Source organism: Haliotis rufescens, unplaced genomic scaffold (genome assembly GCF_023055435.1).
Source record: "Haliotis rufescens isolate VD_foot unplaced genomic scaffold, xgHalRufe1.0.p SCAF_10, whole genome shotgun sequence".
Taxonomy (NCBI): domain Eukaryota; kingdom Metazoa; phylum Mollusca; class Gastropoda; order Lepetellida; family Haliotidae; genus Haliotis; species Haliotis rufescens.
The window spans coordinates 17,357,374-17,374,926 of NW_025963780.1; positions in this window are offsets into that span (position 1 = coordinate 17,357,374).

The window sequence follows — 17,553 nt, forward strand, 5'->3', positions numbered from 1 at the left end:
GTTGTTTGCGCTGAGAATTTAATTGTGAAAACATTTTGTTTGGCATACCACAGATTAATGGAAAATTTATTTTAATACACCACCAGCTTGTTCGAAAAGTTTAACAGTCACCCTTGCTTTAACCACAGGCTACGCCACCGCACCTTCGCGGGGATAACATGCCTAAGAATACAAACACTGACGTCACAAATTGAGCGAGTGGGTGAGTGAATTGTATTTTATGCCGCTCTTGGCGGTATTTCCCTCATATCACGACGGGTAAGCATAATGTTAGATGACAGTAGGTACGGCAAACACGCAGACGTGTAGTACGCTGAAGACCACAAGATCATACATCGAGATTCAAACCTACACTCACAGAATCCAGGGACTCTTAATGACGGAACTCGGAACTCAGGCAGCGAACTGAGCTTGAACTTTTTCGCAAAGTGAGTTTAGCCAGTGTACTTATTTAACGCCCAATAATTTAACACAAAGTTAAAACAAGTCATAGCATGTGTTTTGTTTTTCCTACGGAAATCACTCTATTGTGTGAACTAAAATCTTTTCACATTGTTTTTGACATAAAACACACAATGACTCTTACTCTATGAGTCGGAAGCCAAATGGCGGCGAGCTCCGTATATAATAGAGGAGTTGGATGGAGTAAAATAACTGATATCCATTTTTCATAAATAAGCCCGAAGTGGCTGTGCTATTAACTATCCAATCTGAAATGCCGATCACGGAAGTGACTGTCGACATCTGTCAACATTTCGACTTGAAAACAATTGGTTTAAAGTAATTAAGTTCAATGTTCAAGTTTGTAACTGTCTCAGTGGGTGACATGACAAAAAGAGCTAAACTGACGGCCAAAAGAAACTTTACCACTTTAAAATGAAATTTGAAAAAGTTAAAACACAAGTTCAAACTAAATCAAAGCAAAACACATCGTCCAAACACAACACTGCTCTTTGCTGAAAATGATACGTCCACGGCACGTTTTTTCTGTAATAAATGCGAAATAGTGAAAAAACACCTGCCGCTTGGGGAGCCGAACCTTCACGTGCAATAAGGCTATATAAATAATACGAACGTCATGTCAGACATTCACACTGATAAAAAAAACCACCACAGCAATGCCATGACTGACACCCGAACAACGGGAGCGGGCCCTGGGTATGTCCACATTGCTAGAACTTTTGTTGCTCCCGCGTTGCTATAATTAACCTGATGCAAGGTTACAGATAGACCGGCAGACATCAGACAGACCAAGGACAGGCAGACCTAGGGTAACTACGCCCAATGAAGGCCGGCACCTGCGTATTTTGAACCGATTCCTGACAATGACGTCATCAGCGACGGATATCTTAGGGCATATGGTTAGTCGACAGACGGTGGACAGTAGGACTAACAGAGAACAGTATTTGATCGAGCAACATCGTCGTCAGAGATTGAGAGGGGACTTGTCGTCGTTGGCAGCGACGTGAATGCCAGAGGGTCGTCTTCGCTGGTCTGTCTGTTAAGAGCTGTTGTAAGTGAGCGTGTTTACCGCCGAAGGGGAGTACGAACGGCGGCATGTTGCGTTCAGTAAGTCCTGCCGTATGGTGGGTGTGTGTTATGGTATGGGGAAGAATTTGTGGACAGGAGAGAACACCACTGGTCATCGTTAATGGAACTTTAAAAGCTCAGAGTTACATGGATGACATTCTACGTCCGATTGTCCTATCATTTCTACAACAGTGCAACCTGGTGCCCTTTAGCAGCAGGACAACGCCAGACCCCATACAGCCCGAATCGTACAGAACTTCCTTGCACCCAACAGCGCGGCCTGAACGCTCCCCAGACATGTCCCCCCTAGAACACCACTGGGAAGTCACAGATCGCCGTGTTCGACAGCGACCACATTCCCCAGCCAACCGACAAGAACTGATCGAGTTCCCCAAAGAAAAGTGGCGACGTATCCCACGTAGGAGAGTTTTTGCGTAACTTGTAACAGGGGAAGGTCATACATTTTGTTAATATGACGTGTCATTGAACTTGAGCGATGTGTGCCCTTTGTCCATTACGTTGAAATTTACACCTCAATTCGGGCATCTGTAATGCCAATATCGGATGCTGTATGACTGGCATATTACATGTTGATTTCGTTGAGATTGGATTGTTTCAATACATTTTACTACATGCATATATCTTTTGTGGTTTTTAAACTAGAGTTATTTAAAACTATGGTAAAGTTTCTTGTGGCCGTCAGTTAAAATCAGAAATGCTCAACTTACCCTTTATCGAGGTACTCTTCCGGAACCGTGCCGGACCGCGGTACGTTGGAGTAATTTAAGCGTGATGTTTGCAGAATTAATGCGGTGCGTTTGCGGAATTGAAAGCGGTACGTTTGCAGAATTAAAGCGGGATGTTTGTCTGGGGAATACCCACATCGTACATCTGTGGTATAGCCAAATGTTTCTGAAAAAAGTGGTAAAAACGTGTGAGCAGTTGTGTACCGTGTGGACATGATCAGTCTGATTATCACAACTAACCCATATTTTGCAGGGACAGCCGCAATTCTAGATTGTGTCTATTCACGTGATGGGTCAGCTTATTATTAAGTTTGTTTACCAGAATTCCCATTTTAATCTATTGTGAGACGGTACCATCCAAGTCTCGCGGAAAGGGTAATCGTCTCGTGAGACAACCATCCAGACTGAGTTTGGGATTATAGGAATACACGTAAAGGATGTCAGCCTAAACAAAATACGGTAAATACGTTAAACATCTGTATTGATAAAGTCCCAGCGTGCAAGTGATTCGATTTGGTGGTCGTGACCGGAATTTGCATCAATCATACAGCGCCAGAGAACACCGAGATGCAAGAATGTGAACTTGGCTCCCTATAGAACTCGTGCACAATACACGCGAGCGTGACTGTCAAACTACACGAACAAGCTGGTGGTGTATCAAAACAAATTCTCCATTAATCTGTGGTATGCCAAACAAAATGTTTTCACAATTAAATTCTCAGTACAAACAACGCAAACTTTATCTGTGATTGCCAGCTAGTCTATTAATTGGAGACTGAACACACTTGGTAGCGGAGGGCTAGCCTAGTGGTTAAAGGGTTCGCTCGTCACGCGGAGGACCCGGGTTCGAAGCCCATTTCTCGTGCCCCCGTCCTGATTTTGATGGAATATTGCTAATAACGGCGTAAAACCAGACTCACTCCACTCCCTGAACACCCTTAACTTTATACGTTCCTATGAACAAGTGGTCGAGTTTCGCTAAACCGCCGCTTTAAACAGCATTTCTGTTATATATACTACCAACAAAAAGGGAACTGATGAAATGCTAGTGAAGATGTGATGCCATTTAGGCGGTGAAGATTAATATCTTGTGTGTCAACCATGTTGGCCGAAACATGCACCACACTTTAATGTCATATGGTTGCCCTTGGTATTGCCCGCCATTCCGCCTGATGAGCTTCTCCAAGGTGGGCCACGATGGCGGGTATTGGGTCTCTGGTGTACACTCTCCGCGTCAGAAGATCTCACAGATGCTCTTTTGGGGGTATGTCAAGTGACTTAGCAGGTCACATTATTATATACATGAAATTACGAAACCTATTCAGAAGAAGTTGTATTATTAATCCATGTACTTAAGAGGGAATATATTACGAATTATAATAAGGATTGGTAATATTGTTGAGTAGGTATATAGTACTCTTAGGTGAGGGCAGAAGTGGGATTCGGAATAACACATATCATGGTGGGAGTAATAAGCTTGGCATCAGGACTGTCAGAAATAGGGTATTTCTAGCCAGGTACCATCTCGGAATCCACCTAATCGAGGGCCAAGTAAAGGATTGGGGTAGGAACGACCTGAGGGGCGGAATAGTATATTTCAAGGGGGAAGGTTACCGACCAATGGTAAGTCTTTATTTAGGTTGGTAATTATGGCGTAGGAACGGACCTCAAGTCTGTTTCGCACCCACTCTCTTCTTACCGTCACTAAACCTCGTACTAAGAAATAATCTCAAGGAACCATAATTTCAACTGAGACTGAAGCTTTGCGTCCGAAGTCTCTTAATTAAGTAACAAATAGAGTGGGTTGACAGCAACAGCATCTTGTGATTGCTGAGAGAACTACGGTAAAGGTCCAAGGGCCCTCGAATCCTGACACTGTACAGCTAGCGCACAATCATCCCAAATCGTCAGGACCGAAGAACGAGGGTATACCGTAGTTCAGGTGTATGTCAATCCAGGTGCCGGCTACGACTAAGTCGGAACCGAAACGACCTTCAAATTACCGTTAATGAACATCGTTCAAATACCTTCGCCACAATGTACGAATGCCTTCCAGTCTGAGATGATCGTAGACGATGTGAGCACATGTGGTCTGGCATTGTCCTTGGAGTTTATTTATGCCGATAATTCAAGCGAAACGACAGGACGCAAAATGTCTTCAAAATATCGCTGGCCAGTCAAATATCCATTCACAATAATGTTATTGTACGGAATTCTATATTGATAACAGGAGCAGATTTGAATCTATTGCGGAGCGCAATCAATGTAATGAGGTGATGCGGTGATCTTGTTTTGGTGTTGGTTTTGTTTGTCCTCTCAGGTCCAAGTCTCTTTGCAGCCCAGCCCGTTTGCCGGTACTAGTCGAAGAGTTACACTTTTTGATTTGCTTTGGGCAACTTGGGATATTGACCCCACTCCCAACCCCAACATGAATGAAAACGAATCTTGTTTTTGCGTTTATTGTCATGCTAATAAGTGGATTCAGATACTGACAATCAACAATATCTAAACTCGCCAAAACTCGTCATTTAAGAAACAAATGTTGATATTTGGTGGCTATATTGGATTTATGCAAATGACTGAGTATTCTACATGCATCCGTGGGTCTGTTTACCCCCAATGTTCAAATCACTCAAATATGTCATCAGAGACCAACAGTGTATTGATATTCTATGTCTAGCCATCAAACTCTTGGCGGCCATCTTGGAATTTTGGGCCACCCGGGGCCTAAAGAAGTGTAAACACACCTTTAGGAAACTTGACGGCCATCTTGAAATTGGTGGTCATCTTGTATTTGCACATTTCTCAATAGTCGAAAACGTTCAGCAGTTGTGAATATCTTTTTAGAAACATACTATGGTTATTTCTCAATACAACACATGCTTTTTTTCATCAAAACATTGAACAAATTCTGAAATATGGAAGATATATTGATAATTGGTGGCTATATTGAATTATGAAAATTAGACATATTTTCCAAACTGGGATTGCTTGGGACTTTTGTATGCTGTTTTCGGGACCTTGTAGAAATGCATAGTGGTGAAATAAATGCTGTTGCAATTTTCTCCAAGCGAAACCTTATTTTGCCTGGACTACATGGGATGCTGGTTAACAATAATAACAGAATCCCGACGGGGTAACATACTACAAGAGTATATATTGGTTTAAAGAGGATCGATGGACTACGTATGATTTAAATCCTGTCAATACGATATTTTATGCGTCTTGTCGAAGGATTCCCGTGGCAAAGGTATAATTGATTGATAGCGAATACTGATTCGAAGTCGGGTCGCTCAGGTACACTCGGCTTATTCCGCCACCTACTGGACAGAGTCGAGCCGAATGCGTGATAACTCTGTTGTTATAAATAGGATAATCAGTACAGTCTTATAACTGTAGCAATATCAAAACCGTATTTATTTCCGGACAAACGCAAAAGTTACACATCACACAAAAATGTAGAGTTTTCGAATGATCCGCAAGATGTTGAGAATCATTTTTGAACTTTTCATGGCCTTCGCTACCAGTGTTTTGATTGATTAACTATGAATGATTTAAACACTTGTCAACAGTAACTAATTAGAGATGGCTTATTGCCGTATTGTTTATTAATATAGAATGTTTATCTTGGTTTATACAGATACCTTAGGCTTTGGCATGTAGAGTATCGCATGACTTTGATAAAGTGTCAGTCTATCAATAATGAATATACGCGAATATGATTCGCCTCCAGATACGGACGTAATGATTCTTGTATGTTTGAAAACTGCCATTAACAGTGCATCCCATGTACACCGTTAACCGAATTTCGAATTATAGAAAACAGATTGATCAAAACTGTAAGAAAACAATGTATATTCAGTTGTACCCCTTCAGGCAGGTGGTTTCAATGACACTGCTTAACAAATATATATTTATCATTTGTCTTTGCTTGAGATCGACGAAATCTGGGAGAGTCATGCATTTTGTACACATTGCGAAACAATGATTTTAGAAAAGGTTCATCATCAATGGCTTCAATTTACTTTCTTTGAAATATTTGAAAAGGTAAAAAAAACATAACGGTTTTGTTATTGACTACTCGGCGAGTTTCGGTTTGATTTCGCTTTTGAGAAAGTAGCCGTGTAAATGTCGAATTGGATTTTGCACCAAACACCTACCCACACCGATTTAATACCACATCCACCACTATCCTGGGCCACACTAATAACATCTGAGACGGTCTACACTTTTCACCCACCTACCCACCTGTACAGAATCACCTACATGAACCCCGGGGGGTTCTGGGGTAGTGAAGACCCCAAGCAACCTATGCATACGAGACGCAGCTAAATGGATCGTGTGGCCACGCTCGACGACTTGGTTGATTGCGTGTCAGCCTGTCCGACGCGTGGGACGGCATAAAGTCATCACGATTAATTACAGGCCGCCGTCAGATAGCTGGAACATTACTGAGTGCGCCATTGAACAACAATCAAACAAACGCGATTGGATATCTATACAATAGTATTCTTCATACGTGTGTGTGTATACTCAATCAAAGGTATTGTGATCATAAAATTATTGATCACTACAAATTAAAGTAAAGCGTTTATACGTTATTAGTTATTGAGGTTCAAATGAAAGACCCACCTCAAAGTTTCATTCCCTTACAAACTGATGTCCATCTCACACCTTTAAGGCAAATACCCAGACATTACGCCTGAACCTGTTTAAAGATCACCACAATTGCTAAGCATAATTTGAATGGTACGTTTTGAATTTATGTTGTATTTCTAAGTCTTTAGAAAATCTATCAGATTAATATTTTGTCCAATTAAACGCCAATATTTTGTTGCTCAGAAAAGAGACCTGCCCTGGAGACCACCTCCGTGTGTGTAGTGGATAGACCGTCTGCCCGGAGACCACTCCCGTGTGTGTAGTGGATAGACCGCCTGCCCTGGGGACCACCTCCGTGGTGTAGTGGATAGACCGTCTGCCCGGAGACCACCCCCGTGTGTGTAGTGGATAGACCGTCTGCCCTGGAGACCACCTCCGTGTGTGTAGTGGATAGACCGCCTGCCCTGGGGACCACCTCCGTGGTGTAGTGGATAGACCGTCTGCCCGGAGACCACCCCCGTGTGTGTAGTGGATAGACCGTCTGCCCGGAGACCTCCCTGTGTGTGTAGTGGATAGACCGTCAGCCCTGGAGACCACCTCCGTGGTGTAGTGGATAGACCGTCTGCCCGGAGACCTCCCCGTGTGTGTAGTGGATAGACCGTCTGCCCGGAAACCTCCCCGTGTGTGTAGTGGATAGACCGTCTGCCCTGGAGACCACCTCCGTGGTGTAGTGGATAGACCGTCTGCCCAGGGACCTCCCCGTGTGTGTAGTGGATAGACCGTCTTCCCTGGAGACCACCTCCGTGGTGTAGTGGATAGACCGTCTGTCCGGAGACCACCTCCGTGGTATAGTGGAAAGACCGTCTGCCCGGAGACCACCCCCGTGTGTGTAGTGGATAGACCGTCTGTCCGGAGACCACCTCCGTGGTATAGTGGATAGACCGTCTGCCTGGAGACCACCCCCGTGGTGTAGTGGATATACCGTCTGCCCGGAGACCACCCCCGTAGTGTAGTGGATAGACCGTCTGTCCGGAGACCACCTCCGTGGTATAGTGGATAGACCGTCTGCCCGGAGACCACCCCCGTAGTGTAGTGGATAGACCGTCTGTCCGGAGACCACCTCTTTGTGTGTAGTGGTCAGACCGTCTGCCAGGAGACCACCCCCGTGGTGCAGTGGATAGACCGTCTGCCCGGAGACCACCCCCGTGTGTGTAGTGGATAGAGCGTCTGCCAGGAGACCACCCCCTGGTTGAAGTGGATAGGGTATTTTTGAGTATGTCCAACTCGTGCAGCAATGCGGGCCACAACACGTCGCCGCACCGATGACGTCAGACGCCTGATGACGTTAGCGGGAATCCGTTTCCATGTATCCATAAAAACATCGCTCCAGGTCCTGACGGTTGACTGGTGGTACTGGTCGCCTTATGACTTTCCTGTTAAGATGATCCCCACAAATGACCATGTCAGGAGAACACGCAGGCCATGGCTAAACAGTAACGCTCATGTTGTGGCGGAAGTCCTGTGTCAGCCCTGAAGTATGGGGTCTAGCGTCATCATGCTGGAAGACTATACCGCGCGGCTGTTGTTGCATAAATGGCAGCACATGATACTGTGCAGTAATGCGTGTTCAAGTGTCTACAGACACCACCGCCTAAAAATGGCTGAGCATCCTGGACACAGTTCGGCGCTAGGCTTTCACCTTGAGGCATGTACACAAGCTGCCGATCATCAACTCGAAACAGGCAAAACCTGCTCTCTTCAGTCAACATGACTCGTAACCAATCTTGATCCTGCCATCACTGAACCCGCCTGGCCCTTATCAATCTGTTTTGGCGGTGTTGTGGCGTCAAAGTAATTCCACGGTAGGATCTACGTGCTCGGGTACCAAACGCCGTGACTCTGTCAACTGACACGATGTCTGAGACCTGTCGATGCCGTTGTTGTCGCGGGAATGAAGCGGTTTCGGAGATGAAGTCCACAGATGTAACGGTCTTCAATGGGCGTGGTCTTCCATTCTCGGGCCTGTCTCACCCGTCTGCCGTAAACGTCGCATCAACCTGCTAAAATGCATATTAGTGCAGCGAAATATGCAGCGAAATATGGGCCTGCGTGGTTACCTCCCTCCTGGGCCCTCTCCCTCTTCATATCTCGTCTTTTCCGTGACTTGTCTCTAATACTTTAACTTCACACACACCTAACATACATGTGGCAGGTTGAGACGATGCGAGCAGTATCATGATGAGTGAATGATGGAACGCCATTCTTGAATATATTAACATTTACAGATCACTCAATAAAAAATTGTTGATTAACGAATCCTATGTATGTTCCTTTGTATATTTCTCCAAGCCGCTTAGGGGCGGCGAGGTAGCCTCGTGGTTAAAGCGTTCACTTGGCCCGAGTTTCATTTCCCACATAGATAGAATGCCAATATGAGATGTCCCCCGTCTTGATATTGCTGGAATATTGCTACAAGCGGCGTTAAACCATACCCAGTCACTTCCAAGTCCCTCAACTTGTGGATTCGCCTGTAAAATCAGCATAGATAAGGCTTTTGCTTAACAGCATAAGGGAGGTCACTCTTATTACATGTAGAAATATCTATATGAATGTGTAGCGACAGAGGTGTGGGTTCGAGACTTACAAAGGACATTCCCCCACCCCCCCCCCCCCCCCATGTTCGCGATAAGATGAATTTGAACTTTGTTTTGTTTTATTCATTGTGAAAATGTAATGTAAAGTAATAATTATGTGAAAGGTATAACAATTTATAAAATACTGAAAACAAGTTACACATTTCGCATGGGAAAACTGGAAGGGATTTCGAGTGAAAGAGGAGCAGTGAACACCAATAATATGTTGCAAACAGCGAAACCCCGTTAATCCAGATACTTTCATCCTTTGTGAAATTGTCCGAATTATATAATTTTGTGGGTTAACGTATCCTACTTATGTTTCTTTGTATTGATGTCGACGTTTGTAACGGTACTCGCCCGGATAACAGGGTTGCAGGATTAACGGGGTTCGGACTAAGGGTTGCTGTATTAAGACTTCAAAATTTTGATCAGAAAAAAAGAGGCTGGTTATCCATTTTAAGAATATGTCCGATAATTTACATATTATTCAAATTGCAGATGGACATTTCTAACGGACAAAAGGGGACCTATGTAAAGTAGTGTGGCCATCCCCGCGATTTCAGGCAAAATACTAACTTAGTAGGTATTGATTGGTCACGTGACCCTCAAAAACCCATGACACGTAGCCAAATGTCCCAAACATAGCTTTGAAAACATAAACTGACACCTTTAAAGAGGGGCGGTCGGGTAGCCTAGTGGTTAAAGCGATCGCTCGTCACGCCGAAGACCCGGGTTAAATTCCCGACATGGGTACAATGTATGAAGCCCATTCCTGGAGTCCCCCGCCGTGATATTGCTGGAATATTGCTAAAAGCCGCGTAAAGCCATACTCACTCACTCACTCACTCACCTTAAGAAATTGCCCCCCCCCCCCCTCCAAAAAATAATAATAATAAAAAAAATATATAAATAAAATAAATAATAATAATAATATAAAAAAATAGGTTCAGCGTTATTTATGATTAAAAAGACACGAATTGAAATGTAGAAGTCTATTTATCTGCGAGCCATTCACAAAATTTCCATTTGCAAACAATGCCTTGCACAATATACGCAATAATGAAAATCTTATTCGATGTCGACAGAAATTGGTAGACACTATCCGTGAGAACAATTATATACTTAACAACAAATGTTCCTGTGACATTGAATACGATTTAATGCAAAGTTATGATTTTTACCAAATCTGAAACAATTTCGGTTTGCAACAGATAAATGACTCCTAGTAAGTGTTCAAATGGTTTAATTTACCATACTGACTTGAGAAAATGCGTGATTTCTTAAAAACCCCATGAACATGCCAAAATGTCAATTTACAAATCAATAGCGTGTGTGTCAACCTCTGGTTGCGATGCAAGCAACACATCTTCGTCTCATGGAATGGACCAGGCGTCGCACAAAGTCTTGTGGGATATCTGTCCATTTCTGCTGGAGCATGTTTCGAAGTTCCTGGAGTGTCTGTGGAACACGTGGTTGACGTCGAAGGCGCCGATCCATCTCATCCCACATGTGCTCGATTGGTGAGAGATCAGGGGAGCGAGCCGGCCAGGGTATGACATTCACGTTGTTTTGTTGAGGAGAACCCTGAACAAAAGTCGAGCAATATAAGGCCGGGCGTTGTCATGTTGAAATGTAATGCCTGGGTCATGACGACGCAAAAACGGTAGAACAACAGGGCCGATGATCTCGTCGCGGTAGCGCTGTCCATTGAGATTTCCCTCTACCACTATCAAACGGGTCCTCTGTCTTGCTGTAATCCCACCCCATACCATACCGCTGCCGCCCCCGAACCGATCTTCTTCCATGACACAATGATTGACGTAACGTTCACCTCCACCTCGGTGCACTCGTATCCGTACATCGATGTGGCTGAGGTGAAAACGAGACTCGTCAGTGAATAGAACTTGTCCCCACTGCATGGCCGTCCAGCGTAGACGCTGTCTGCACCACTGTAGACGTGTTTGACGGTGGTTTCCTGTCAAACTGGGACGTCTGGCGGGTCTTCTGGCGACAATCCCTGCACATCTGAGGCGACGACGTACGGTTTGTGAAGATATTCGTCGAAGGCCAGGGATGCTTCTTGCAGTCACTGTTGCTGGCTGGAATCGATTTCGTAGGTGTGTTGTTCGAATCCAGTTGTCTTGTCGATTATTGGTTACGCGTGGCCTGCCACTCCGAGGATGGTCTCTGACTGCATTCGTCTGTTGCCAACGTTGCCATAAACACCAAATGGTGTTTCTGTGGACGTTAAATTGTCTTGCTAAATCACGTTGACTCGATCTTGCTTCAAGCATACCAATGGCTCGCAGACGCTCAATATTGGTTTCACAGGAACTTTTGTTGTTTAGTATAAAACCATGCCAGATTTCCACGATCTCCCTGATCCAGCACGGTTATTTCGTTAACAAATGCTGTATATTGGATAAAATAAACCGACGTCCAAAAGAAACTTTACCAAACGAAAATATAAATTTCAGACAAAGTATAAATGAAGTCTAAAACACATAACCTAAATACAACAGTAGTGTATGCAGAAAATGTTAATCGTCTGTTACATGTTTGCGAGATAACACGCGAAAAAGTGAAAAACACGTGCACCACAGACAACTGCAAATGCACGTGCGGGTAAGGGTATAAAACGATTGCAACGGCACGTCAGACATCCACACTGTTTAAAAAACACAAAAGAAATGCCACGACTCACAGTCGAACAACGTGAACGAGCCTTGGATATGGTACAGATGGGAGCCACCCACGCCCATATTGCACGAACCTTCGGTTGCTCCCGTGTTGCCGTTACCAGCTTGATGCAACGTTACAGACAGACAGGGCGGACCGCTGACAGGCCAAGATCAGGCAGACCCAGGGTGACCACGCCCCATGATGACCGGTACTTGCGTACCTTGCACCTCCGAAATCGCTTCCTGACAGTGACGTCATCGGCGACAAATGCCTTAGGTCACAGGGTTAGTCGACGGACAGTGTCCAGGAGACTCAGGGCTCATGGAATCAGGGCTTTTAGACCGTACAGAGGACAGCTATTGACATCGCAACATCGTCGCCTGCGATTGAGATGGGCCCGGACTGAACGACGTTGGCAACGACGTGACTGGCAAAGGGTTGTCTTCACTGACGAAAGTCGATTCTGTATGTTTAAGGCTGATGGAAGACAACGTGTTTACCACCGAAGGGGTGAACGAACGGCGGCGTGTTGCGTGCAGGAGGTCGTACCATATGGTGGAGGGAGTGTCATTGTGTGGGGAGGGATCTGTGGGCAGGAGAGGACACCGCCGGTCATCGTTGACCGAAACTTGACAGCTCAGCGTTACATGGATAACATTCTTCGTCCAGTTGTCCTACCATTTCTCCAACAGCAGCCACGTGGTGTCGTTGATCAGCATGGCAGCGCTAGAGCCCATATAGCCAGAATTGTCACTAACTTCCTCGCCGCCAACAACGTCAACGTCCTGCCGTGGCCTGCACGCTCACCCGACATGACCCCCATAGAACACCTCTGGGACTTGATGGATCGTCGTGTTCGACAACGACCACACTCTCCAGCCAACCGGCAAGAACTGATCTTGGCCCTCCAAGAAGAATGGCGTCAAATCCCACGTGACCTCATCAGACGACTGACCTTTTTCTGTGCATCGAAGAGTTTTTGCGTGTATTGAGGCATTTGGTGGTCACACACGCTACTAATGACTTGTTATTGAACGTGAGCGATTGTTTATGTACTCTGCCTATTGTCCATTATTCTGAAAGCTCGAGTTTTGTACCACACCCAACTTTGGGGGGCTCTGACGTCATTCTCGGTCGCGGTATGATTGTCATTTTCAGTGTTGATTATGTTGATAATATTATATTGATCTTCTCAATACACTTTACTTCATGCATGTATGTTTTGTTGTTTCTAACCAAGTGTGATTTTAAACTCTGGTAAAGTTTCTTTTGGACGTCAGTTTAGTCAACCAAGGGATAGACATATTTGATATTATTTACGCAGTTTGAATGTACACTGTAGCATTTACCACCCGGATACCTTGCTGTTGATAGCGAACTGGGCCCCTTTCCTCAAAGCTATCTTAGCGCTACGATGATCGTAAACATATGTTAGAGTATGGAACTTACGATCACCTTAGTGCTAAGATCGCTTTGTGGAACGGGGCTCAGGTCGTCAGCAACCCATGCTTGTCGTAAGAGGCCACTAACGGGACCGGGTCGCAGGCTCGCTGACTTGGTTGATGCTTGTCATCGTATCCCAATTGCGTGGATCTATGCTCATGATGCCAATCACTGGATAAGTCCAGACTCAATTATTTACAGACCGCCGTCATATAGCTGGAATATGGCTGAGTGCGGCGATAAGCAACAAACAAACGTACATAAGGCAACCCTTTTCACTGACAGGGAACTCACAGGTGCGATAGGTCATGCTGATTGTGAGTACAGCAGATCAATGTGACAACGGACACGGATATAGTGTACTATTGCGGTTATAATATAGTGGTTTTACTGAGTAAAAAAAATTAAACGCTAGGTGTTACCTTCCCTATGACCGGATTGTCCGGTATTTAATTAAGCATACTTCCATATCAGGTGGCTCGCAAAGTATAAAGTTTTAATTTTAGTCATGGCAAAACATGGTTATAATACACACGGATATAGCGTTACGGTACTATAAGGCGGTTATAATCAACACGGATATACTAAAAGTAGTATACTATGGCGGTTAAAATCAACACGGATATAGCGTGTTTTGGCGGTTATAATAAACGTTGATATAGACTAAGTGCAATGTGGCGGTTATAATGGCCACAGATATAGCGTACTAAGGCGGTTATTATAAACACGGATATAGTGCAATATGGCGGTAATAATGGCCACGGATATAGTGCAATATGGCGGTTATAATGGCCACGGATATAGCGTACTAAGGCAGTTATTATAAACACGGATATAGTGCAATATGGCGGTTATAATGGCCACGGATAAAGTGCAATATGGCGGTTATAATGGCCACGGATATAGCGTACTAAGGCGGTTATTATAAACACGGATATAGTGCAATTTGGCGGTTATAATGGCCACGAATATAGTGCAATTTGGCGGTTATAATGGCCACGGATATAGTGCAATATGGCGGTTATAATGGCCACGGATATAGTGCAATATGGCGGTTATAATGGCAACGGATATAGCTTACAATGGCGGTTATAATGACCACGAATATAGCGTACAATGGCGGTTATAATGGCCACGGATATAGCGTACAATGGCGGTTATAATGGCCACGGATATAGCGTACAATGGCGGTTATAATGGCCACGGATATAGTGCAATATGGCGGTTATAATGGCCACGGATATAGCGTACAATGGCGGTTATAATGGCCACGGATATAGCGTACAATGGCGGTTATAATGACCACGAATATAGCGTACAATGGCTGTTATGATGGTCACGGATATAGCGTACAATGGCGGTTATAATAAACGCGGATATAGTGCAATAAGGCGGTTATATGAGAGATTTGGAGACGCCTTCAGGCTGCAAGGCAACCACATACACTCCGGAATCTTGAAGCCTTTTTGGTGCGGGAATGGAACGGGATTCCTCAAGCCTTCTTCCAAAACTTGTCGACTCAATGAGGCGGCGATGTGCAGCCTGTTGCGCAGCTAACTGACGCCACACACACTGTTCATGGACTTGTCACTTTTGTGTCTGGGGGAGTACCCTGTTTTCGGGGGAGTTTTCATTAAACACGGATGGTTGTCGACCAAAACGCCACCGCCTATTTGTTATCAAATGTTTTCTCTGTTATCATTTCTTAATATTATCTACATATCTTTATGCTCTTAACGTTAACCGCATTTTATGTACGACTTGCGTTTCTTTTGCGGTTGTGTATATTTGGAGTATATGCTGTACATCAAATGTTCCGCCTTTTGTAATGGAATGATCTTGGTGTAGGCAAATTGACCGTATTTCCATATTTCAAATATTGGCGAATAAGATTATCGGTTAAGTAAACTATTAAAAAGAAATAACTACATGTCCATACGTAAACTTTATGTCAGTATGTGACATTAAGTGTCGGACACAGCTGCAGTTGGTCATGTAGTTTCTTGCATAGTGTTAACATCGCAGAGAGACGCCGCTTTCTCATGAGTCAGGTTGAGGCGAAAGGGAAGCCCAAAGTGATGAAGGGATTGGAGACGAGCACGTGTTTGGAGCTGAGAAACCATGCATCGTAATCAGTGTGAATCTAGGATTCGAACTACAGGAATCAGGCATGCCTAAGCGACGTAACTTTCCTTTTTCGTATGAGGAGACGTTATTGACCGGGTGGTCAGGTTGATGGCGTGTCATTGTACCCCGACGGCATGGATCGTAGCTCATTATTTTAATTAATGGATTGTCTGATCCCGACTCGATTATTTACAGGCCGCCGTCATAAAGCTGGAATATTGAACATTGCTGCTTTAGACAAACAAACAAGCATTCCAAAGCGAATTGCGGCGACACAATATCAAAACGTATACCTTTAGGTAGTGGATTGTCACCAGCATGCCAGATGTGTCGAGAGTTGAACGCCGATGAATCTTTATTTTAGTGAGTAGGTTATCACGCCGCTTTCAACAGGAGAGGGACACCATGGGCTACCTATACATTGTACCCATTATGAAAATCGAACCCGGGCATGACGAGCCAGCGCTTAAACAACTAAGCCCCCCACCGCTCTGAAAGTGTTTGAATGGTGAGTTAGTGAGTTTGGTTGAAGCCGCTTTGAACAGTTTTTCAGCTATACATTATTTTAGCTTAATGTGAAAGGAAAGCCCGAACTGACGCAGGTCTTCGACGTTGAAAGTCCGTGAAGCAGTTACGCTTGTAATAATCCACATTGACACGAGGAGCTATTTGAACAAAGACACACCAGCTGGTACGTTTATATAGGATTTCAACATCATTGACTAGTTGCCGTCCAGATGTCACATTGTAAGTGGGTCCCGGGAGACCTTTAGTCAATATCAGTCAATAACATGACATTTGGTTGTTCTGTTATTATATGGGATGACAGACGCCGAGATTCCAATAAGTGGTATGTTTGTCGTTGACTGCAATAACATGCAAAAAATTAATGATTTAATGACTAACGGCTGTTGCACTTCTCAAGGACATGCAACAGAAATGCAGTTTGTCTTATTCTGTGTGCTCTTGATAGCCGCGTACTAGCGGTTGATATCATGAGTAACTCCGTTTGGTCACCATGGCAAACAGATTACACATTGTAACCACCCGATCCTCGTTTTAGTCGGATCTTACGAGAAGCATAGGATGGCCGAATCCTTTTTGGCCCGGAAGTCTCCGGTGGTTTCTAATCCAACAGCAACCCCTTGGGGAGTCCGTGTTGGAATATTTCCACAGCAAGCCCCTTGGTGATTCCGTGTTGGAATATTTCCACAGCAAGCCCCGTGGTGATTCCGTGTTGGAATATTTCCACAGCAAGCCCCGTGGTGATTCCGTGTTGGAATATTTCCACAGCAAGCCCCGTGGTGATTCCGTGTTGGAATATTTCCACAGCAAGTCCCGTGGTGATTCCGTGTTGGAATATTTCCACAGCAAGCCACGCATGTTGTAAGAGGCGACAACATGGATCTGGTGGTCAAACTCAGCGGCTGGGTTGATTGCGTGTCATCGTACCCCGACGGCGTGGGTAGTTGCTCATAAAACACATGACTGGTTTCTCTGATCCAGACTCCAGGCACAACACCTGGCTGTCGAGCAGGGATATGAGCTTCAGACGATTTCCAACCGAAAGTTTGCAGCAGGTTGAATCGCCGTTTGAGCTCGCTTTCAGAGCGCCTTGGTTTTGGATCTTGTCGCTGACGCCCTGAACGAGGTCGATCGTCAAATGTTGGGTTTGTTGTACCTGTTCCAAAGTCTGCAAATCACAGACTGTGAAACATTGAACACATTGGCCATTGACTTCTGCCAGTTTCCAGCATGTCAATAGCCAGTTGACGCTCAACGCGTTGCAA